Source organism: Budorcas taxicolor, chromosome 13 (assembly GCF_023091745.1).
Source record: "Budorcas taxicolor isolate Tak-1 chromosome 13, Takin1.1, whole genome shotgun sequence".
Lineage (NCBI taxonomy): Eukaryota > Metazoa > Chordata > Mammalia > Artiodactyla > Bovidae > Budorcas > Budorcas taxicolor.
In genome coordinates, this window is record NC_068922.1 from 20,864,435 (window position 1) to 20,890,197 (window position 25,763).

Consider the following 25,763-nt stretch of genomic DNA (forward strand, 5'->3'; position numbering starts at 1 on the left):
AATATCCCAAAGATATGTTTGATGCAAACATATTTAGACTCTATGATGGTGGATTATATTTTTATACGATAGTATATATAGTATGACAAATCTGATAAACATCAAGTAATACACAAGGACATTCTAGAATTAGAATTTAAAAGGATGTATTTTTAGATAGGATGATTAAAGTAAATTATGAAAATCACTAAAGATATTATAAATAAACTCTATGTATCAGAGTACCAAGCAATAATTATATGCACATTCATTGCTTTTTAATCATTAGACAAACACTTTACATGCAAAAGGAAAATGTGCATTCTGAAATACAAAAAGGAAGTGGCAATGGGTACTGCTTTATATAAGAGTGTGGTTTTTATAAGTAAAGACCTCATCTTAAAACAGATTAATAATTTTGTTTTACTTATTGACCAACTATTTTCCCCCAGTATAATATTGGACTTTTTATTTCTGGTACTCTAATTCTCCATTACAGATTATAGCATCCTACAGACAAATTACAGAAAAAGGAAGACCTTCAAGGAATGATAGAAACCATTTTACTCTTGGAGTAAAAAAATCTTTGTTAGAAGAAAATGAGCATCATAGCTATCTTATAATCTAATGGGAGTTTTCTGTCTGTTATGCAAGCTCATTGGTTGATTTTTAGTGCCTGGAACAGCATTTTATCACAAGTATATATACAAAATATTTACCAAACACTTGACATAACTTCCTCAGAGTTAAATTGTAAATTAAACATATATTAAATGACCCAAGTTTTATTATAATCCATATATCTCAACCATGTCCTTTTATTATTGATAATAACAAGTAAACACATAATGGTAAGAATTACCTTTGAATAAATAAAGATTAATGTATACTTTTCCTTAAAATTAATACTAATCCCCAACACATGTACACCCATGGCTGGTCCATGTCGCTGTATGGCAAAAACCACCACAATATTGTAAAGTAATTAGCCTCCAGTTAAAATAAATTAATTAAAAATAAGTTATAAATAATCTTAGTCATTTGTGGCATAGTTTTAAGATATTTTTGAATGTTAGATGTCAATTTCAACCCCAAAATAAACTTACTGAAACTGCCACATATTTTGTTTTTAAGGGTTAGGCCAATGAAACAGAGTTTTTGTCTGTATATTTGTACAAACAAATTGTTTTTGTTTGTATATTTATGTAAATCTCCATAAGTTGGCTTGAATCATTGTGGAAACAGGATAACAGACTGCCATTACCATTGGCTCCAAAAAGCTCCCTCTTCGCCTCTCACTGAACTTGATTTATGTTGTGACTTAGCAGCTGTAATAAGTTTGTTAGATTCATGTTGTGACTTAGCAGCTGTAATAAGTTTGTTAGTCCAAACATAGCTGTCTTATTGCCTCCTCGTTGTTAATGGTCAAGTTTAGTTTCCCTCTGCATTTCTTTTATATATTCTCTTCACTGTAGGAAATATTTTGCATGCCAACTAGTATGGTCATTATTAGTTTTGTGGTAAAGACATGAATGTTGTAAGTTTACATGAATAAGACTATGTGTTATTTCTTCAGTTAACCAGAATTGTGCTTGATTAAGCTGTCCAATAATTGAAACATACTTTTGAATGTAATCACATATGAATACTGATAATAGATGGAGAAGATCAGCACCCAGTGTTCTTATTTTAGCCGCTGATTCCACTAACAGATTAAGGTAAATGTTTGACCTTAGTATTTGTTGAACAGAGATGTGTTTATTAGTATGCAGTGTCCAGACCACAGATGATGCATGTTCAGCCCCCTCCCCGCAGCACGTACTCCGCTTGTCCCCGTATCTGTTCTCCACTCTCTCTTCCCACGCTCTGGTCCAGGGATGCTGACCTTCATGGACTGTATCAACAGACTCCCGTGCCTTTTGGCTTCTAATTGAATTCAGCTGTGGGGATGCGCAGGGAGAGATCAGAGGGTAGAAGAGAAAATGAGATTATTTTCCTGGACACCTCCCTCCTGCGCTGTTGCAGTCTGGCTGTACCTTCTAAGACATAGCTTCTGACCTGGAGCCCGGCTCCAACTATAGTTCTATTTCTGAGCTCAGGAAATTGCTCTCTCCTCTCACCCCTTCAACTTCCTACTGTTATTTGCCCTGATATACTGCCCTGTCCCCTGTGGCTTTGCCTAAGCCTTGCCTTCATTTTTGAAAAAATCCTTTTACTAAACCCCGTTAGTGAACTGAAAGGACTTCGTCATCTGTTTTCTGCCGAAACCCTACCTGAGCACTTTCCCTCCCAGCGGGTGGTTTTAAAGAAGGAGAAGATGCAAAGGTAGCGCTCTGTAGGCTTAAAGATCCCAGAAGTACAGGAACCAGTGGTCCTGTGGAGTACTGTTTTCTGAGCTCATTTCAGGTAACTGATCTCATAGTGAAAGTGAAAGTCACTCAGTCGTGTCTGACTCTTTACGACCCCATGGACTATACAGTCCAGGGATTTCTCTACACCAGAATACTGGAGTGGGTAGCCTTTCTCTTCTCCAGGGGATCTTCCCAACCCAGGAATCGAACTCAGGTCTCCTGCATTGCCGGCAGATTCTTTACCAGCTGAGCTCTCAGGGAAGCCCACTGATCCCATTGTAATTCATTTGAAAGAGACATTGAAATTTGTATCAAGGCTTAGCAGATGCTTACCTTAACTGCCTATCAGTCTGCTTTGTTGCTTGTAGGCATCAAAGATGGCTGGCAGAGGCAGTTCATTTAACTGGATCATGTGCAGTGATGGTGGGAGAATGGCCTTTACATCAATAGGTGATCTTTATGCTTATAGGCAATACAGCATCTGATTCTACATAATAAAATGGAGTTCTTAAGTGACGATCATCTTTAAGATTAACATTTAGCAAGATCTTACATCATGATAGGAGTTCAGGACAGGAGCGAAACAGTTGTTAGTGGATACATATTATATATATTATATATATTATTATTTAATAATATAAACAGCCATCACTTCTGACTACTATGGGTCAGATAACCACTGTTTCATTTTCTTTTTTAATATTTTATTTATTTGGCCACTCCATGTCTGAGTTGCAATACACAGGAGCTTCAATCTTCATCGTGGCATGTGGGATCTTACAGTGTGGCATGTGGAATCTTTTAGCTGCTGCAGGAGAACTCTTAGCTGTAGTTTGTAAGATCTAATTACCCAACCAGGGATCGAACCAGGGCCACCTGCATTGGGAGTCTTAGCCGCTGGACCACCAGAGAAGTCCCTGTCTCTTTAATTTTAAGAATAAAAAGTCCATGAGGGTGTTGTTTTCAGATGATGAACCTGAGGATCAACACCTTGTAGTTCTTCCCCAAATCATGGAACTAACAAGCAGCAGAAAGTAAACCCATTCTGACTATAAATAACATTCTCCTAACTCTTATCCCTCATAACTAGACTTTTGGATGTAGAAAAGCAGCCATTTATAAAGCTATTCATTGTCCTTTTCAGTTAAGTTCTATTTTGTTGACAATATATAAATAATTATCCCATATTGATTATAACTTAGAATAAACTATATATCAGGTCTAATTGAAGACCATTATCAGATAATTTTCCTCCCTTTTTCTTGTTAAATGGTGCCATTGCATCTTGTAAAATTTTAGATGATACTCTCTGAATTCAGTATATTAAAAAATGGAGAGGAAGAAAATCTTTTTCTTAGCTCCTAAATAGTACATTAAGTAACAGTGTACAGTTTTCCCTATGGAAACAAATTCTGGTTTTCCTTTATTGGCATTTTCTTTGTTGTTTGAATGCAAATTTTGTAGCTCATGTAAATAAGGAAAAGCAAAGTTTTGCTAAGTTAAATATGGGTCCAGTTTTCACCAATTTTATTTTCTACTTAAAACATGACACTATTTCTTCTTTTGTTTCCTGCCCCACTGCCCCTACATATCCAAAGGTTCAGTTCACTTCAGTCACTCAGTTGTGTCCGACTCTTTGTGACCCCATGAATCACAGCACGCCAGGCCTCCCTGTCCATCACCAACTCCCGGAGTTCACTCAGACTCATGTCCATCGAGTCAGTGATGCCGTCCAGCCATCTCATCCTCTGTCATCCCCTTCTCCTCCTGCCCCCAATCCCTCCCAGCATCAGAGTCTTTTCCAATGAGTCAGTTCTTCGCATGAGGTGGCCAAAGTACTGGAGCTTCAGCTTTAGCATCAGTCCTTCCAAAGAAATCCCAGGGTTGATCTCCTTCAGAATGGACTGGTTGGATCTCCTTGCAGCCCAAGGGACTCTCAAGAGTCTTCTCCAACACCACAGTTCAAAAGCATCAATTCTTCGGCACTCAGCTTTCTTCACAGTCCAACTCTCACATCCATACACGACCACTGGAAAAACCATAGCCTTGACTAGATGGACCTTTGTTGGCAAAGTAATGTCTCTGCTTTTGAATATGCTATCTAGGTTGGTCATAACTTTTCTTCCAAGGAGTAAGCGTCTTTTAATTTCATGGCTGCAGGCACCATCTGCAGTGATTTTGGAGCCCAAAAAGTGATAAGAAGTTTTTTATTAGGACACTTGAGAAGCTTACACACAGTAGCTGAGAGGATGCTGTGTCCTGAGAACTTAGTGGGTCACATTTTTATAATCAAAGGAAGAGAGGGGAGAGGGAGAGGACCTTCTTTGTCTTTCTTGATTAGATGCCATGTTTCCACCATCAGTTTCTCCTCCAGATTGGGCAGGGGAGTCTTCCTGTCACTACATAGTCAAGCTAGCTCCACAAATTGTTTTTCATGTGTGCAGAGAGTGTGTCCTAGCTTATTGAGCTCACTGAGAAGGATGTGGGCCTCGTGCTATCATTGGTTTTTGTTTGGGGGCGTGTCTCATACTTCTGTTGCATGCTATTGTTGCTATACAAGCCTGCTTGGTTTTGTAGCTAAGCAAACGTGCTTTCCTGAGTAACCATTAACTTACATGGGTTTCCCATATTTTTTCCACTTGCAGTCCCCTAGTGGGATTAACTATTAATCACCTTCTTTGTCCCTTGACTCTGTCCTTAATAGCTCCAGAAACTAACAACTGATGAAATCCCCAGCACTACCAGTGAGAATACCCATGATGTATCACCAGCACCAAATTCCAAGTGTAGGGTGATATGAAATCTAGAAAAATGGTACCGATGAGCCTATTTGCAGAGCAGGAATAGAGACACAGACATAGAGAACAGACCTGTAGACACAGTGAGGGGAGGAGGGATGGCATACTGCGAGAGTAGTATTATCACATATAGCCTCAGTTCAGTTCACTTCAGTCGCCCAGTCGTGTCCGTCGCTCAGTCGTGTCTGACTCTTTGCGACCCCATTAATTGTAGCACGCCAGGCCTCCCTGTCCTTCACCAACTCCCGGAATTTACTCAAGCTCATGTCCATTGAGTCGGTGATGCCATCCAGCCATCTCATCCTCTGTCGTCCCCTTCTCCTCCCGCCCCCAATCCCTCCCAGCCTACCTTGTGTAAAATAGCTAGCTAGTGGTAAGCTGCTGTATAACACCGGGAGCTTGGCTTGGTGCTCTGTGATGACCTAAAAGGGTAGGATGGGGATAAGGGCTGAATGGGAGGGAGGCTCAAGGAGGAGAGGATCTATGTTTACTTATGGCTGATTCATGTTGTTGTATGGCAGAAACCAACACAATATCATAAAGCAATTATCCTCTAATTAAAAGTAAAGTTTAAAGAAGTCTAGGATGCGAGCCTCTTTTTGGCGGAGCCTAAGTCATATGCTGACATCTTGGCTGCCATGGAAACTGGAAAAGCAAATTTCTGGAGTGTTCAGTTTCTGTAATGGGATGTGTGCTATGCCTCTCACTTCCTATATGATATGCCTTTGAGATGAATCTTGGAAAATAAATAGATGTTTACTAAACAGGCAAAGAGTTACATAGTCCAAGAAGAAGTAACCAAGTGTGTAAAGACATTTCTTCAATGTGCTGTTCAAGTATGTGGCCTGTACAGGAAAGACATTTAGAGGTAAACTTCTAAAGGCAGACAGTGTTCAGATCATGTGCCACAATAAGGAGGGTAAGCCTTGGAAAAGTGGGAAGGGACATTCTTGGATCTGAATGTTATACAGATCACAATGCACGATGGATATTGCTCTGGAAATAGTGTGTCAGTAATACACTGAAGCAAGAAGGATCCATGAGGAGGCCACTGAATTGAACTCAGGAGAGGAAAGATGAGGGACTGGATGATGGCTATGGCTATGAGAACAAAGAGGAAGCTGCAAAAAAAAAAAAAAAAATATATATATATATATAACAAATCAGCAAGACTTGAAAACCAATCAGATATGGGGCTGAGTGAAAATAAATGGCTTAAGATAACAGTCAGGTTACTGACTTGTTCCACTAGGATGCTAGGAATAAAGAACAGTCTCCAAATTAAGAGAGGCAAATGTGTTAGAAGATTTTGCAGGATGATGTTGACCTCTAGCTTGGATACACTGATTCTGAAGCAGATATCACATGGAGATAGACTCTAGAGATTAAATATGAGCATCTGGCTGTTAGAGGAGATTGTTGATTAGAAGCAGTGTAGTGTGGTGACTGGGACTAAAGCTTTTGGTCAAACTATCTTTGGTTTGTGTCACCACTCTACTATTTTTAAAATGTATGTATAAAACTAAATTTTAAAATGTGTGTGTGTGAACTAGACTGGTTACTTAAACTCTCTGAACCTCAGTTTTTCAATTATAGAAGGAGAATAATTTCTACTGCTAGGGTTCATATATATAAAGAATAAAATAATATATGTCAATCATTATGTATACCTATTAAGCATGTAGTTCTTAACACTTGGAACTAGAGGTTTTAATTTTGGAATCAGCAGTACATAAATATAAAAGACAGGCAGACTGCAGAAAAGAATGAAAGGAAGAATCTGAATAAGGATAATGTCTAGGGGAGTTGATGTCAAGAGGTCCTACGGAGGATTCAACTAGAGAATCCTAGAGAATTCTGAACAGTGACATCAGAACTGTCAAGTGGTGGAAAGTCCAGTAAGGTAAGACCTAGAAAAGAGTCCCTTGGTAACAACTAGAGTGCTGCCAGCACCTAACTTAGAGTATCTCAGTGAAACCAGAAGGTACATGGGATATAGGCATGACAAGTGTTTCAAAAACAAAACATAGGGTAAAAATTAGAAGCTTATGACATTTCTTAAAAGTGAGAATACTGAAAATTACTTTTCAGTTTAAACATGCAAAGAATCCTCTGATCCCTAGCCAGAATAAACCTAAACAATTACTAAATACGGTTTTTCCCTCAAAGTTGCATTTTCTGCAGGTTTAAAAATGGAAATTTAAAGTTCATTTGCTTTCTTCTATTCACATTTGCTTTTGTTAATTTCTTCTCTTTTTTGTACTTTAAGAATTTTTTATTCTTTACCTCCATGTGGATAATTCAAAGGCTACTTCTGAATAGTCTGACTAAATTTCAAAATATCTAGGTTATTCTTTAGTGGTCCATAGTGATCCATTTTAATATAGTTTTTCCATTACTAGTTTAAAAAGAACTTTTGAATTCCACACCATTGCTTGTGGCTCCTAAATAGCATTATGAATATATATATATAAATATGCAAATGTATGCAGGGTAAAGTTCAGTTCAGTCGCTCTGTGGTGTCCCACTCTTTGCTACCCCATGAATTGCAGCACGCCATGCCTCCCTGTCCATCACCGTCTCCCAGAGTTCAGTCAAACTCACATCCATCGAGTCGGTGATGCCATCCAGCCATCTCATCCTCTGTCGTCCCCTTCTCCTCCTGCCCCCAATCCCTCCCAGCATCAGAGTCTTTTCCAATGAGTCAACTCTTCACATGAGGTGGCCAAAGTAGTGGAGTTTCAGCTTTAGCATCATTCCTTCCAAAGAAATCCCAGGGCTGATCTCCTTTAGAATGGACTGGTTGCCAAACGTGAACCCCCCTAAGAATTAAAGATTTTAAAATTAAAAAAAAAAAAAAGAAAAAAAAAAAATGCTTAATGAGAAAAAAAAAAAAAAAAAAAAGAATGGACTGGTTGGATCTCCTTGCAGTCCAAGGGACTCTCAAGAGTCTTCTCCAACACCACAGTTCAAAAGCATCAATTCTTCGGTGCTCAGCCTTCTTCACAGTCAAACTCTCACATCCATACATGACCACAGGAAAAACCATAGCCTTGACTAGACAGACCTTTGTTGGCAAAGTAATGTCTCTGCTTTTGAATATGCTATCTAGGTTGGTCATAACTTTCCGTCCAAGGAGTAAGCGTCTTTTAATTTCATGGCTGCTGTCACCATCTGCAGTGATTTTGGAGCCCAAAAAAGTAAAGTCTGACACTGTTTCCACTCTTTCCCCATCTACTTCCCATGAAGTGATGGGACCAGATGCCAAAGTTACCACTTTTCTAAAGACTTTGTTGTCTAAAACTATTCTCTTTTGTATGATACTCTTTGGGTAGTCTACAAATTATGAATGTCATTCCTTCAAACCCATGTGTGTCTCAGTTCACTGAAGTACCAACTAACCATGAAGATAAATGTTACTTTTTTTTCACCATTACAACTCTCATAGTCCAGGAATTAATTAGATGATTAATTAAATTTATGGAACTAGGATAATAGAAATGTATAAAGATTCTTCTAGATTATAGATAGAAACCTAAAATATCAGTATCATTTATCATTATCCTTCAGATTTGAGCATTTCTTTGCCACTGACACATGATCCTCAATTCTAAGTGGAACTGTGATATTGCATTTAACAGTTTAATGAAGCTCTTTGTTAACAGTGAGCAGGGTTATCACTGATGTACTGAGTGGCTTCTTGACATGCGCAGCATTAAGAATAGACAGCCATAGACTTCATAGCATAATATTGTCTCTTGTGGAATCAGATGAATTTATGATTTCCTCAGCATGACAAAATGATTTATCACCTCCCATACGCACTGCCATCCACCTGGCAGGAGTAATGTTTCCCTTCACATGCTCTCTCCAGTGGGAACAAACAATTTTGATGGATAAAAGACTAAACCAATATTAAGAAAAGAGAGAGAAAGAAATTTCATCAAAAAATGAGGGGTTTTTATGCATCTTATTAACAAGATGTGTAGCATAACACATTTCATGAAACACAGTCATCATTCAAGCCTTTAAGTGAAAACTTGTTTCATGTTATTCACACTCTGCTGATTTACATGGTAAGCACCAGGGAAAACAGGTATAAAGGCTGTCTTGGGCTGGAAAAAATGACCAGTATCCATATTTCTACATAGATGAACCCAAAAGGTGAATCATATTAAATGGTGCAGTTTCTTGTTCTCTGTGTATTTTGGAAAGGAAATCTTTGCTGTATCAAATGGCTGCAGGACTCTGCTTTCACTTACTCCCAGTTGCAAACAAATAACTTTCAGTTGAATCTGAAATTCAATGTTCTTAAAGTAAAAAGAGGCTAGGGAACAAAGTTCCCCAAAGAAACTACCTTTGTCATTGAATATAGTAAAAGAGAAAATAAGGGAGCCTGAAAGTTGAAGCTGAAAATATCCACATACAAAGGGGAAATCAGGAAGTGAGTATCCAGAGAATTAGAGGCAAGAAAGAAATGCACAAGATAGACATAGTGTGTGTGCTGAGCCTGAGGCCTTGAATATTTATGGCTGTTTCAGCCTGCTGCCCCACCTGCTACATAAAAGTTATATGAAGACTTGGGGTGTTTGGCTTTTGTAGAGAGTAAAGAACTGCATTTTTTCCCCTGTTTATTTGACAGGAAGGAATCAGTCCTTCTCCTCTGATAATAACTTTAAAATAATCACAGAATTGATGTGAATCTAAAGATTCATTTTTAAAGAGCAAAAAACATGATGTAGTTGGTTGATATTTTGCACTGTGGTTTGGGATAAAAATAATAGTAAGTGGGAATTTGTAGACAGAATGATGATGCAAAAGCTATAGAAGCTTCATCTGAGATCAAAAAGAAATCTATGCCTCAGTTGGAGGGTTGGGTATGGTTCTCCTACAGTCTTCTGATCAAATTAACTTTAAAAATGAAATTCAAATTGAAGAATTTTTAAATTTCTGCAGTAAGACGTGGAAGAAGAGTCTGTTTCTAGGAGTTTGCCCTTTGTATAAGAGAAGAGGGAAGTGATTTTATAGACCATTTCTGGCCTTGAGTTCTCCAGTATTTACTTCTCTGGGCTTGATTTTCTTCAATGTAACTATTGATAATTTGAAGATACATTTGATATCACAGAACCTAGAGATCCCAAGAAGTCATGTATGTTTCTGGAGACAGGACAAGTATATATCATCCACAATTATTCCCATTTTACCTGTAATAAAAGTGATTGCTTGGTAAGATGTAATAGCTAGACATATGACATATTCATTGTTGAAAATAGTACCAGTAGGATAAAGACAAATTTTTTTAAAGTAGGTAGTGACTCTGATGTGTGTGTGTGTGCTAAGCCATTCCCATTGTGTCTGACTCTTTGAGACCCCATGAATCATAGCCTGCTAGACTCTGTCCACAGGATTCTCCAGGCAAGAATACTGGAGTGGGTTGCCATGCCCTCCTCCAGGGGATTTCCCAACCCAGGAATCGAACTGGGGCCTCTTGCATTGCAGGCATGTATACATTATGGTGTGCTGGCACAGCTGTTCAACCACACTTGATCATCTAATTCAATCATTTTTCTCTTTAATCTGTATTCAAATTTTGCATTGTTGACTGATTTATCCTTTATGCTAACTGGGTTTTTATTTTGCATTGAACCCATCCCCTTCTTCCACATCCTAATAATGTGCATTCTCCCACAAAATCTTTGGGCCTTTGCTTTTGTCTTTCTTGAGAAGGCAGAGTTCAGGGTGGCTCCTCCAGAAAAACCCGAAGAAAGCATCTCCTAGTATCCATATCCAGGACCTCTGTACTGGTAGTTTAGATACCAGGTCTAGAAGAAGCCCCACCTAGTCACCAAGAAATGACCACAAGGACTAAAGGAGAATTGTTTTTGCTTCCTTTATAAATAAATGAATTAAGAGAGAAGAATCAATACTACAGAATACATACACATTTATTCAATAATTGGTTAAATATACCACTACTTTGAAAATGTGCAAGTCATGAATCATTAAAACCATCATGATTCCCATCTAAGAGTTTAGGTGGCACTTGTCTTCGGCTATTATTGCTTGTGAGACTTCTATAAACAGTGATTTCTCCATCTTCAAAATGGAATGACAGTGTCTGTCTTTGCTGTCCCTTAGGGCTTTTCTGAGAAGTGGATAAAACAGTATGGATAGAAGTTCTTTGAAAATTCTATGATGTAGATATAAGGCATCTAGTAGATTGTGGGTTTTGAAAGAGGAGAGGCTATTATACTCTTTGGTATCTGCTCCGCTCCACTCATGGTATTCAGTTAATATTTATTGATTAAAGTCAGACTAATAGTGTATGAGTGCTGTATTTTGATACTCAGACCAAGTATAAGACTTTTCACAAAAGATCAAAATAGATTTGAGACTCAGCATTCTCAAAATAGTACTGTAACCTTACATGGGTTTGTCCGTTTTCAATCTTTTACTCCATGATTGATACCTCACCAGTTCTCAACATAACCTGAGAGTACAAACATCACAGAGACTTGATTCTGAGACACAGGTATGTAATGAACCATAATAAGTGTTGGAAGAGGTTCTGGAAATTTTCTTCTCTTTGTATTCCATTTTTCAAACACAGGACAATTAAAATATAATAATTTGGAAATGTTAGAGAGATCTTGATATTGAGAGTCAAAAGTTGTGGGCTCTGATGGCTGTAGTCATTTTTACCAAATTCACTTCTCTGATGTTGAGTCTCCTTATATATAGATGGGAATGAGGGGAGAGACTTGGACCACAAGAGCAGTAAGGGCAGTTTCAATGTGATGTTTTTGTCAGCCTCTCCTGTTTATCTACCGTGGTATAACACTTGGTATAGCCTCTAATTTCACATGGATTATTTTTCATTGTCATGTTGGCCATACTTGAAAAAACTCTAGTAGGTGTCTCTTGGTGGTTTATCTCTAAAAGTAAGAGTATTGCTGCACTGATTTTTTTAAGAGAGATGCCATTTGAAACAATCATGATTTTTTTTAAAGAAGAAATGAAAAATCAGTTAAGCCAAATGTTTGCTTTGGAGGACAAATCATTTGCTATCTCGTAAACAGTTTAATTGGCAAAGTAGAAAACTGCCTGTTTCCTGAACCAGCCCTAAAAATGATTCATGTGTGTATTTTCTTATGTTTTGCTCTTTAGCTATCAGTATTAGGATAGGGAGCTCCTTCTTATCTATTTCAGTCTTTTGATATTTGCTCTGCTAGTCATTTGATGAACTTTTCATCAATACATCAGTTGCTTTGGCCTTTATATTTCTAATAGATAGCCTTGCACACTGCATATATTAGGAGCTCAATAAAATATTTGTTTATGATAATAGCTAACATTCATAGAATGCTTAATATATATCAAGTTACAGTTATAAGCACTTTGACATATATTGAGTCAATCCCTAAGAGATAAGTGTTATGTTTTCACAGTTTACAGATGAAGAAACTGAAGCATAAATTGATCTTTATCTTCTATATGCTAGATGAGATTCTCAAATTTATTCTCTTCATCAATAAGCTATTTTCTGAAATGCCTATTTCTATGTTCGTTACCTCCAACATATATTTTGAATTTTAAATTTTTTTTTTAGTTTTCACATAATCTTCCAAATCTTATTCCAGTGTATTTCATTTTCTTCCCTCTCCACCACTGGTGTGCTTCATAGAAGCCATTTCTTCTTACAGTGGCTCATTCTCTGGATCTTTAGGATAATGTTCCTTTTACCTTTTGCTACTAAAATATTTAAGGTGGCATGTTTATTTTTCCTTGTGGATTAAGGTCAATAAATAAATAAGTATATCAGGTGCTCACATCCCTGCTCCACTTCTGCTTGGATAATGTTAAACTTGTCTTCAGTCAAACGTGGAGTTTGGTGTTGGGAAGAAGCAGTCCCATTTTCAGCTCTATTCCATGGTACTAACTGGCCCTTGGATCTGCCAACTTGATGACTGTGTTCATGACTTGATGCAGAATTGTGTAAGATACAATGCACAGCCTGAGCTATAGGGACCACTTTCTCCCTAATTCCATCCTCACCTTCAGTGACAAGCTGTGACTTGTGGGTCATAAAGTGAAAGTTGCTCAGTCATGTCTGACTCTCTGTGATCCCATGGACTATATAGTCCCTGGAATTCTCCAGGTCAGAATACTGGAGTGGGTAGCCAATCTCTTTTCCTGGGAATCTTCCCAACCCAGGGACAGAACCCAGGTTTCCTACATTGCAGGCAGATTCTTTACCAGCTGAGCTACCAGGGAAAGCCATAATGTACCCCCAAATCAGTATCTATGGGTCATGGTGCTTTCCAAGGTTCCTCCACTGAAAAGATGATAGTGAGATCAAAGCACAGCTTGGCAGTAATAAAGTGACTCCTTGTTCTTTGCTAGCTGTAGACTGAACTTGCAACTAAAGTCTGCTTACATAAGATGCTGAAGCTTGTGTGTGTTTCTCTTAATCTGCCTGAAATTATTATCTGAAGAAATTTCTTCCAGTCTCAGGCAATAGGTGGACTATCAGTCTTAATTTAGGGTTTCTTAGTTTTCTTCTTTTGGCAAGTGGGAGATGGTGGTGTATCAGACATACCCATACAAGAAGTTATTAATAAATAAATTACTTTTAAAAGTAAATTTTAAAAAGTTACAAGCATTCATCATAGTTTAATTCAGAGTACCTCTTATCCCAGGCTGCAGATAAAGCAGTGAATAAGATAGTCATTCCTGCTGTGTCTTCCTGGGCCTTGGAGGTTAGGAAGTGAAATGTGGTCTTAACTAGTTATTACATATGCATGGTGAGGCTATGAAAATGGAAGAAGAGGATATCAGGTGTATTCGCCCAAGTAAGGTATCACTTCAAAATGCCTAGATAAGCTACCTTCACCTTTCTCCATGTGAGGAAAAAAAAAAAAAAAGTTCTGTTTTGTTTTTCTTTGGCTTGCTTTGCTTTTGAGAGTTCACAGTAATTATAATCTCCTGAAAGCATCAAAGATTTTCTCCCATAAGTGCTCAATCAAAAAGAAAAAACAAAACACAGTAGTGGTGTTAATTCTAGAAGGTTCCTCTACTCCCCTACATTTTCATAAAAGAGGAAACTAATTAGCTACTGTGATCACAGTTCTTTAAAGAACTGTTTTCCGACTGGACTTTCTTGGTAAACTATTTTTTCCCAGGTTCTTTTCTTTCCATGTGGGAGGAGGTAAGATATAAGATCGGTTATTCCAATGCCATCATGCCAAAAACACTAACAGTTTTTCTTTGGTAAAAAGGAAACCAAATGACAGATTGATAATAATGACAACATAATCACAGCAAGCAAACCAAGGGAAACAGCCTCACTTGCTCTTGTGAGAAACAATGCATATATTAAACACCATGGCGAGCATCACAATGAAAAAAACAGATGGAAAGTTTGAGGTTTTGAATTAGCTTTCCATCTACAGATGGATTCAATGGGAACACCCATTCCTTCATTACTTATTTTAAAAAATATATATCTTGAAAATGTAGCATCTGTTAATGAAATCACAGACTACTTTAATATGTGTGCTGTGTGCTTAGTCACTCAGTCATGTCTGACTCTGCAACTGCCTGGACTTTAGCCTGCCAGGCTCCTCTGTTCATGGGCAAGAATACTGGAGTGGGCTGCCATTTCCTCCTGCAGGAGATCTTCTCAACCCAGGGATTGAACTCAGGTCTCCCACATTGCAGGCGGATTCTTTATCGTCTGAGCCACCAGGGAAGCCCCTACTTTAATATGAAAGAGTGTAATTAGTACATACTGTTCCAAGTTCGAGGAAGAAAAAGAAAATAATTGGACAAGGCTTTGTCATATATTTTTGCTATGGACTGGGTACTATTCAACATCAGTACTATATTGTATTTATAATTGCCTGATGCTGGGAAAGATTGAGGGCAGGAGGAGGAGGGGGCAACAGAGGATGAGATGCTTGGATGGGATCACTGACTCAATGGACATGAGTTTGAGCAAGCTCCAGGAGATAGTGAAGGACAGGGGAGCCTGGTGTGCTGCAGCCCATGGTGTCGCAAGAATCGGACATGACTTAGCAACTGAATAGCCATAACAACATGTAGATTAGCATTGTTTGAATGGAAATTTAAGGACTTCTAAGATGAACATGTGAATTGAGCCTCTACCATTGAGTCTCTACCTAACTTGCTCTTTGAGGAAACTAAAAAGGCAACATCAAGTACATTTCAGAGTAGCAGTACATTGCAGAAGCAAAAGGGCAAAGAGAGAAATAATCCTTTTACACATCACTTGTTATAGAACAAACTCAAGCATTATTATTGAGTTGATATAGGATTGTTCTTTTTGGAGAATTCAAAATATTTTCCCACTCTTGAAACAATTATGCATTCCCAGCATTTCTGAGATGTAAAGTCTACTGTGACTATTTGCAGACAAAGGTATTGAGGGTTTACATGATTTACTCAAAGTCATCCAGCTATCCAAGGGAAGAGAAAAGGAAGGTTTTAAAATTTCCAACTGTTCAGGTTTTAGCACAGTTTGGTACAGTCCTGTATAAAACATAGTGAAATGTAATTCCTGATTGTGGTTCATCAAGGTGAAGCTTTGCTACCACCAAAGTCACCTCCATCACAAAGGCAGTAAAGGTAAAGAAAGGAGTCAAAACTACTCTGAAAGCTCTCCATGATAGCCCCTAATTTGCAGATATGCAGGTTGAGGAGATGACTGGGTTGTTCTGCAAAAATTCAGGGTGAAAACCCTCAGAAGAGCCCTCTCTCTGTCTTCCATGGCCTGTTAGCCGTGGAGTGTGGTCGTGGCTGGGTTCCATGGGCCGAGGAGCAGGACTTTTAATGGGATCTCAGAGGAGCATAGATGAGATGAGATGGTTGGATAGCATCACCAACTCAATGGACATGAGCTTGCACTAACTCCAGGAGATAGTGAGGGACAGGGAAGCCTGGCATGCTGCAGACCACACGGTCACAAAGAGTTAGACATGACTTAGTGGCTGAACAACAACAAAGGAGAATGCTAATGATGAGTCCAGTTTGGAAATCACTGGCTGTGTCAATTTAGTTTTAGGCTGACTGTCTCATAGCCTTCGTGTATCTCAAAGCAACCTTGTTTATGAATCTAAAGTTTTCATATAATAACTTTTTAAAAATAAGCACACATAAAGAAAAGTAAATATTCAATGCATGGTGTTGTTGGATATTTTAAAAGATTTTTTCTTTTTTTCCTTTCTTATAAAAGAATTATATTTCTAATGTATTTACTATAGAAAAATTTGGAATTCAGAAGTACATCAAATAGAAACACCTCAGAAGTAATCAAAATTAATATGCTGCTGAACATTAACTTTAAGATTATACTGCCTGTGTACTCTCAGAATACTTCTTTTTGTACTTACCATAAACTTATTTTGGCACTTCATTTCAAAGGTTATTTTTTTAATTGTTTTAAGAATCATAATACTTTGTTCTTTGTTATTTTTAAATCAGTTTTTGTTGGGGTATAGTTGCTTTATAATATTGTATTAGTTTCTCCTGTACAGCAGAATGAATCAACCATACATATACATATATCTGCTCCCATTTGGACTTCCTATTCAGGTCACCACAGAGCATTAAGCAGAGTTCCCTGCGCTATACAGTAGGTTCTCATTAGTTATCTATTTTATGCATAGTCTCAATCATGTATATGTGTCAATTCCAATCTCTCAATTCCTTCCACTCACCTTGACATCCATACGTTTGTTCTCTACATCTATGTCCCTATTTCTGCTTTGCAAATAGGATCATCTGTACCATTTTTTCTAGATTTGACATACATACGTTAATATACTTGTTTTTCTCTTTCTAACTTAACTTCACTCTGTATGATCAAATGTTATTATAAATAATATTAATTATACACATACCATCAAGTATTTACATATAATTCAAAGATCATTATCTAGAGTCTTGGCAGATAAACAGGAACCTGTTTGGGGTTGATTGTATTAATTCCCTTCCTCCTGTAAGATATTGCATCTTCTTAAACTACTGAAGGGAAGAGCTAGCCTGAGCTCTCCCAAAACTTAGCCATTAGGGTCTTAGCTTAAACTTGAATTTTTCTACATTTTTCTTCCATTTAATATATCTAAGAATTTTCAACCTCATTATGTAAGATTCATTTGCTAATCTACATCAAACCCCCCCCCCCATCCACCTCTATCCATTTCCCCACACTCTTTCCTCATGTCCCTCAATCTGTGTAGTCAACAAACTTTCTCATAGCATCAGCAACTTCTAGAATGACTTACTCCCCCTCCTTTCCACCACATAAAATAGTTTGTGCCTTGAAAACTGTGCCCTCTGGCTCTGCTGTTTGCCACCCCTCATTGTCCCCAGCATCTGCCTCACTGTGTTTGATTTTGGCTTTCATCTGTATTCATTTCCAGTCCTGTAATCATTCTTAGTGGCCTAAGGGTTAGTGAATATATCTTCATAATACTCTGTCCTTTCAGTTCTCTGACTTCTTCCCAGTTAGCTTTTCTTCTCCACTTGCAGATCTCTTCTTTCTCATAGTCACATCCTGGACACTGTCATCACCTACAGCTCCGTTATTTAGATTTCAAGATTCTGTCTAATACTTCCAGACCACATAATCTATCATTGCAGTGTCCATTTATTCTTCCTTCTTATTCAGATCCCCATACCACTGACTCCAAAGTAGTTTTCACATTCTTCCTCACTTGCTCATGTATTTACGTGCATTCTTATCAAAGTTCAATTCTGTTGTCTATTATTAAAAGTCTTCTCTTTTTTGTCAGTTCCCATTCACAGTTTCCTCTGAATTATTTAGGGCTTCCCTGATAGCTGAGTTGGTGAAGAATCTACCTGCAATGCAGGAGACCCCAGTTCCATTCCTGGGTTGGGAGGATCCGTTGGAGAAGGGATAGGCTACACCCTCCATTATTCTTGGGCTTCCCTTGTGGCTAAGCTGGTGAAGAATCTGCCTGCAATGTGGGAGACCTGGGTTCAATCCCTGGGTTGGGAAGATCCCCTGGAGAAGGGAAAGGCTACCCACTCGAGTATTCTGACCTGGAAAATTCCATGAACTGTATAGTCTGTGGGGTTGAAAAGAGTCAGACATGACCAAGTGACTTTCACTTTCTGAATCATTTACTAGGGAAAACACTACTTCTAAATGTACACAACTCCCTGTCTTTTCTGAATATACCAGGTCAGCTAAATGTAGATGAAGAAGATTATAAAAGGTGGGAGGTTGTGCAAATGCATTTACCTCTATCTCTTTTCCAGGCTCACTAAAATAACAGCAGCAACAAAGCATGAAAGCCATGTAAACCCACAAGGCCTCAGTAGTGATGGATAGACAATAAAAGATAAGAGAAGTTGATGGCATTTTAGGAAGGAAACATAGGTAAAAGATGACTTGCCCAAGTGGAACCAGCTGATGCCTAAACATCTTCAGAAGGGGCTTCCAATGAGCCACAGGTGCCTTCACCCCATTAGACACCCTACAGCAGGAGTAGCCAACCTCTGGAATCTAATGCCTGATGATCTGAGGTGGAGCTGATAAAACAATAGAAATGAAGTACACAATAAATGCAATGCACTTGAATTATCCTGAAACTAAGCCCCCACCCCCCTGCTGTACCGCACTGCCCCTGGTCTGGGGAAAAATTGTCTTCCATGACACCAGTCCCTGTTGCCAAAAAGGTTAGAGAGTGCTGCTTTGTAGGGCTCAAAAGTTGGAGGACTGAGTACTTCAATGGCGGAATGGAGCACTAAGTTGGAATATAACTTGTTGAAAGCCTGTAAGGGACTGTCAGCCAAACCCCAGCTGTACTCACCCATTCAGGAGATCAAAAATTCTCTGAATAAATTGTGCCAGCACTCTGAATGCCAGAAGAGCAGGTTCAGTGGAGAACAGTCATGAGATGCTGCTTCAAGAATTGCCAGTTTGCATTTTTAATGGTGAAAACCTTATTTTCCTTTCCTTTCCTTCACAGCCCCCAGAACTCCAGCAGTTAATTTTGTATCTTCCCTATGCCAAATTTCCACCCCCACTACAGAGACTGAATCACTCCAGAATAAAGACCTACAAATTCTATAATAGGACAGCGCCAAGAACAGGAGGCTTGTTGCCTTAAATTGTAACCCATCAGTCAGCCAGCTTAGCCCATGCCAGAGACCCAGTGATCATCTTTTCAGGCCTTTAGTCTTAAATACACCTAAAAACCCAAGAATAACAAAATGTAGAGGAGAGCCAATGATATAAAAGACAGGTAGAACTCATAATGTAAATCAAAAGATTCAATAGAAAAATGGAGTTCATATAAAACAAACAGTGTGTGGATCTAAAGAAAAATATTTAATTTGATTTAATGTGTTCAGAGAGAGAGAAAATTTATTATACCTGATGTCTATGGAAAATAGAGGAAAAAAGCTTAAAGAAATTTAAAATGTTTCTCAGAATTTTAAAATATGAGTAAAAATGTTGGCAGATGAAAGCAGAGCATTCTCCTTAAAATGGAATATAAGGGCTAAGAAAATATGTGATGAAAATAAGAACATTTAAGGATCAATTCAGAAGGTCAGTACCCCCCCCCCAAAAATGGGCTGCAGAAAGAAAGAACAGAGAAAATAAAAAGCAGGGAGAGTTGTCAAAGAAATCTGTGCAAAAACCTTCCCCAGACTGATGAAGCGAGAGGTACGGTGAATGACAAATGAGTCCTACAAAGACACTGCATGGGGGAATTTCAGAAAACTTGAGATGACAACACTCTCCATGAATGTAACAGTTCACATACAAAGAAGGGGGAATAATCTGAGAAATACTGGAAACTAGAAGCTAAGAATGGAGAGATCTAGAAGATAATATACCTTCAAGTTTATTTATTTATTTGGTTACATGATTTTCAAACCTGAGTTCCAAACTGAAAATGGAATGAGTGTAGTCTTAAAAAGAAAAGATATTAAAAAATGAACATTCATGTACTCTGTGCCCTAGGAAAATGGGGGAGGGAACCAAAGACGAGGGCAGAGTGGGATTCAGGACACAGGGCTGATGCTCAAGAGAAGTCCCAGAAAAGTCCCTGGAAAGGAGGTCCAGAGAACAAGCATCAAGTCTGGCCCAAAGAATCAACACAAAGGGGCTTTGGAAGTCTCCAAAAGAAATAGTGTACAAATAGTCTGTCTGATGGGTTTGCCAGGCAGTCAGTGGTTTAGAGTTTGCCTTGCAATGCAGGGGACATGGGTTCTATTCCTGGTCCAGAAAGAGCCCACATGTCATGGAGCAACCAAGCTCATGGGCCACAACTACCGAGCCCATGAGCTGCAACTCCTGAAGCCCATGCTCCACAGGAAGAAAAGCTACTGCAATGAGAAGCCTGTGCACTGCAGCTGGACAGTGGCCCCTACACCTGCTCTTTCTGACCAGAGGAAAGGCCACATGGAGCCACAAAGACCCAGTGCAGCCAAAAATCAAACAATAAAGAAATATATAAATAAGTAAATACGTCTATCTGATATTTTAATCTAGTGGATTAAATTTCATTGAGAAGTTGTTGGAGAGTTTAAGAATTGGCCTCAAAGCCTAGACAACTTGGCAAATTAAAATAAATCAGATCATTAGCTCCTGAGAAAAGAACAAAAAAAAGTAAATGAATGGTTCACTTTCATACCCTATTAGCTCGGCAGTCAACAGCAATATTTATGTAGTAATAGTTATTATAAACTGTGAACATGGATTTAATTATATGGAGTGGTGGAGGAAGGGCTCTAAGAGGCCATGAAAAGGAGCTGCTGGATATATAACACAGTGAAATTTTTAGCTATAACAGTAAAATAGATAAATCAAAAAGCACCATATATGAATATCATTAATATAAATAGAGGCTGATACTGGAAGAAACAGGAAGGAGAGTGAAAGTATTTGTCTTGGAGCTTAAGACTTTTAGTTCAACTTGAGTTTTTGAACACTTACGCATGTAATGTTTTATTGAAAATATAAATATAGCAAAATCTCCCTGATCTCACACACACACACACACACACACACACACACACACACACACACCTGTGACCTCAGTGAACATGCCCTTTCATGTTTGTAGACTGAGTGCTTTTTGAATCAGAAATTACTCCAGTTTCCTGCTTTCTCCTCTCTTCAATCCCCCCACCCCAAAATACCATCTCTACCAACTACTCACCCTCGAATTTATTGAAAAGACTTATTAGAAGAGAACTCCCAAGAAGCCTTTCCATTAGCAAATGACCGGTTCTCACGTTCCCTATCCTCTCTTAAAAAAAGATCCTATTTCCCATGAACTCTGGAGGCAGCCATTTCTCCTCATCCTAGAATTTTTCCTTCATCACCCCCTCTCACTTTATCAGACATCAGCCTCTCCTTACCTACTGAATCATCAACAAACATGCTCTGGAGCTATACCCTTAAAATAACGCAACCCTCACTTGCTCCCACTTTCTATTCCAGCTCCCAATATATCCATCTTGTCCACTTCAAAGAGTTGTCCACACTCACTGTTGCCAACTGGGTCCTTCCATTGGCACTGCATCTTCTCTCAGTTCAGTTCAGTCTCTCAGTCGTGTCTGACTCTGTGATCCCATGAACCACAGCACGCCAGGCCTCCCTGTCCATCACCGACTCCCGGAGTTCACCCAAACTCATGTCCATTGAGTCGGTGATGCCATCTGTAGTCCCCCATAAACATAGTTACTGATAAATCGCTTATTATCTCTACAGTGCCCTCTCTCAATAAAATGTATACTTTGTGAGGTTAGGACTTTGTCTTTTATGCTCCTGTCCCAACTTTGGACTTGGCACCTGGCCCTCAATAAATATCTTCCAACAAGTAAATTAAGTATCTAATGTTTATTTCAAAACAACGCAATGATTTTTATAAAAGATGTTTTAGAGCATATTGTAAGGTCCACCGTATAAAACATATAGTGTGACAATGACTTAAATATTTTTAAAACAACATTTGATTTAATACAAATGTAAAATCAAATCAAATGAAAACATATATTTATTTCCCAATATAATCTGTTTTGGGGGCTTCCCTGGTGGCTTAGAGGTTAAAGCATCCGCCTGGAATGCGGAAGACCTGGGTTCAATCCCTGGGTGGGGAAGATCCCTTGGAGAAGGAAAATGGCAACCCACACCAGTACTCTTGCCTGGAGAATCCCATGGAGTGAGGAGCCTGGTAGGCTACAGTCCATGGGGCCGCAAAGAGTCAGACATGACTATAATATATATAAATATGTTGTTTTTGTTCAGTCGCTAAGTCATGCTTGACTCTTTGCGATCCCAAGGACTGCACTACACTAGGCTCCTCTGTCCTCCTCTATCTCCCGGAGTTGGCTATGGGAGATAGATATATTTTACAAATTAAATATAACATTCTACAAAAATAGCTTTATTTTTAGGATTTAGGCAGATAAGCACAGCCAATACATGCTACATGTCCATTCTAATTGCTTAAAATTTCCATTTTTAGTGCATGTTTATTGGCTTGCAAACATAGTAAGGTGCTCAGAAGTAATTCAAACTATATATGTGTGTGTGTGTGTGTGTGTGTGTTTTAAATTTAATGGGAAATGCTTAATTCTCTGTAGATTGGATGTCATAAAATCTTCTAATGTCAGGATTTATTGTAACAGAAACAGATGAAACCTCAGGAGAGTTGAAGCAACATTTCTTTGGTAAAGATCAATCAGCATCACCGGCTTATTCTTGCCCTGACTTTTTCTTTTTTCCAATTTCGTTCTCCTGCTGTGTCCCTAGAATATCCCCAGCCAGGTGGTTAATGACCTATTATCCTTAAAATTTATGAGATTTTCACAAGGTGAAATAGCCCCTAACAGAGTCATTTTTCTTCCATTGCTAGCCACACCACCCTATCCTTATTCAGAGCTTCCACCCATAGAGGCAGCCATCCAGAGCTCCATCCTCACCAGGTGTTACACACGAAGAACCATCATTCTTCATTATGTCCAAGGGCGTGAAGTTTTAAGAGATCAACACATACTCTAACAAAGAGATATAAACAATGGAGATATTTGTGTGTGTGTAACAGAGGAATTTTTTCTGAATTATATGAGGATTTTTGTGCATCTTTGAGATTGATCTATGATTTTTTTTTTAATAATCTTATGTATATATTTTTGGTTGAACTGGGTCTTCGTTGCTGCACACAGGCTCTCTCTAGTTGCGATGAGTGGGGTCTACTCTCTAGTTGCGGTGCATGTGCTTCTCGTTGCGGCGGCTTCTAGAGCACAGACGCTGGTACGTGTGGGCTTCAGTAGTTTTGGTTCCCAGGCTCTGGAGCACAGGCTCAACAGTTGTGGCACACGGGCTTAGCTGCTACGTGGTATGTGGGATCTTCCCGGACCAGGGGTCGGACCATGTCTCCTGCACTGGCAGGCAGATTCTTTACCGCTGAGCCACTAGGAAAGCCCCTGATCTATGATTTTTTTGGGTGTGCTATCCTTGATTTATGTAGCAGAGATTTGTAACTTGATGCAGCAAATTGCTTTTTTTCATGTTTATAAGGACATGTATAACCTGGGAACTACCTGTTTAGTAAACATTTTAAAGAATTCACTAATAAATTGATCGAAACCAGGAAATATATTAGGAGGTTTTTCATTAATAACAAAATGGATTTATTTTTATATATTTTCTATGTTGAGAAGAGTTTATATAACATAAAAGTTATTTATTCATTAAGAACTTGAGAAAAGTTATCAGTACAGTGATTTAGACAAAGAAACTATCGGAAGGACTCTGTGGATGATTTAGAACAATAGGTTCTTCTGTTATATCTTTTACTTCTCTCTTACAGGGTCCTCTGCTTCTTGTACCATTTGATTTCTCTTTTCCCCATGGATTAAAACTACATACCCAGGGAAAAGGGAGTGTTTAATAAATCCTAAAGCACAATGTACTCTTGCACATTGTATTTAGATTGCTGGTAATTTATTTAGGATATTAGCATCTATGAGCAATATTGTTCTCAGCCTTTCTTCTCTGCATATTTTTTAAGGTTCATTACTAGGCAAGCATTAGCTCCCTGAAGTAAATTGGGTAGCTTTTTATTTTCCGAAACAGCATGTAAAGCATGAGAATTACCTTTTTTGAAACTTTGAAAGGACAAAACAAGACCAGCCAAATACCCTGGTCTTGAAGCAGTGTGTAAGGTTTTTTCAATATCATATGTATTATTGAACTTATCTGGATCTCTACCGCTTACATTAATTGTATAATTTGTCGTATCATTGCAAAATCACTCATTTCATTGAAGTTTGCAAGTTTCTATTTATAGTTTAATATGTAAATCCCTGGTGGCTCAGAGGTTAAAGCGTCTGCCTCCAATGCGGGAGACCTGGGTTTGATCCCTGGGTTGGGAATATCCCCTGGAGAAGGAAATGGCAATCCACTCCAGTGTTCTTGCCTGGAGAATCCCACGGACGGAGAAGCCTAGTAGGTTTCAGTCCACGGGGTCGCAAAGAGTTGGACACGACTGAGCGACTTCACCTTCACCTTCACATTTATACTTAGAAGTATATTTTAAATATACTTATATGATATATATGCTTATGCGTACATGTGTGCATTAAATTTGAGTAGTCACAAGTGCAATGAAGAAATCATTAGTGTAAGCAGGTTGCTAGGAAGGGATGGGGAAGGTATGAAGGCAGTGATGTATTTTTGATAAATTGGTTAAGGCCTCTCTGAGAGGGTGTAATTTGAGTCCAGATCACAATTCCAGGAAAGTGCAAACTATTCCAAGATTTGGGCAAAAATTTCTTAACTGTCAGAAGAGGCATGAAGTCCCTGAGGCGTTATGAAGACCCTAAGGCAAGAACAAGCTTAGTGTATTTAGGGAAGAGCAGTACCAGACAACATGTGATCTAATAGATTACAGTGCACCTAGAAAAAGGCCTGGTGTATAATGTGGATTAGCCAAAAAGCTCATTTGAGTTTTTCCATAACATCTTATGAAAAACGCTATAGAAAAACTCAAACGAGGTTTTTGGCCAACCCAATAGGAGACAATAATTACTCACTGAACAAAGAGTACAGGGTTTAGACTTTTTTTTTCTCAGTTGGATGAAAGGTCATTAGAAGATTCATTGTTGTGTACTGAACAAGTACAGGACCTCATTATTAATGAAGGTCAACGTGAATCCTAAACACCCATGAACTCTCATCCCGGCCTTTGTGGGTACTCTGGTTAGTGGACGTCCCTTCCAGAGCTGACAATTCATTGTTTGTTCCTTCTAGTTTTCAGCCTTACCATCTTGTGTGTTTTTGTATGTATTTCAACATACATATATTCAACGGACAGACAACAAGAATAAGGCCTTGCTGGAATTAAGTCAGAGTTTGTGTTTTAAAGGAAAATTCTTTTACACTTCATAGAATGGCAGGAGAAAAAGTTCAAAAACCTATTTCTTGCTAGTTTACACTCCACAGCAAAAACTTAATGTCTTTATCGTCTTCATCCTAGAACAAGACTGGTTTCTATTGACTTGCAGCCATTTTCAATTGCCCAGTTTGTGAGTTATTTAGTTTCTATGTTATTTCCTCTACCTTTCC

General features: G+C 38.5%; 1 protein-coding gene and 1 non-coding gene across 2 annotated transcripts in view; both read left to right on the forward strand.

Moving 5' to 3' along the window:
* The window catches only part of MALRD1 (MAM and LDL receptor class A domain containing 1), a 603,405-nt gene that overhangs the window by 521,409 nt on the left and 56,233 nt on the right, over positions 1-25,763 (forward strand). The window lies entirely within an intron of this gene.
* On the forward strand, positions 22,220-22,291 carry TRNAS-GGA (transfer RNA serine (anticodon GGA)). The gene has a single exon. It is a non-coding gene; the product is annotated as a tRNA-Ser (tRNA).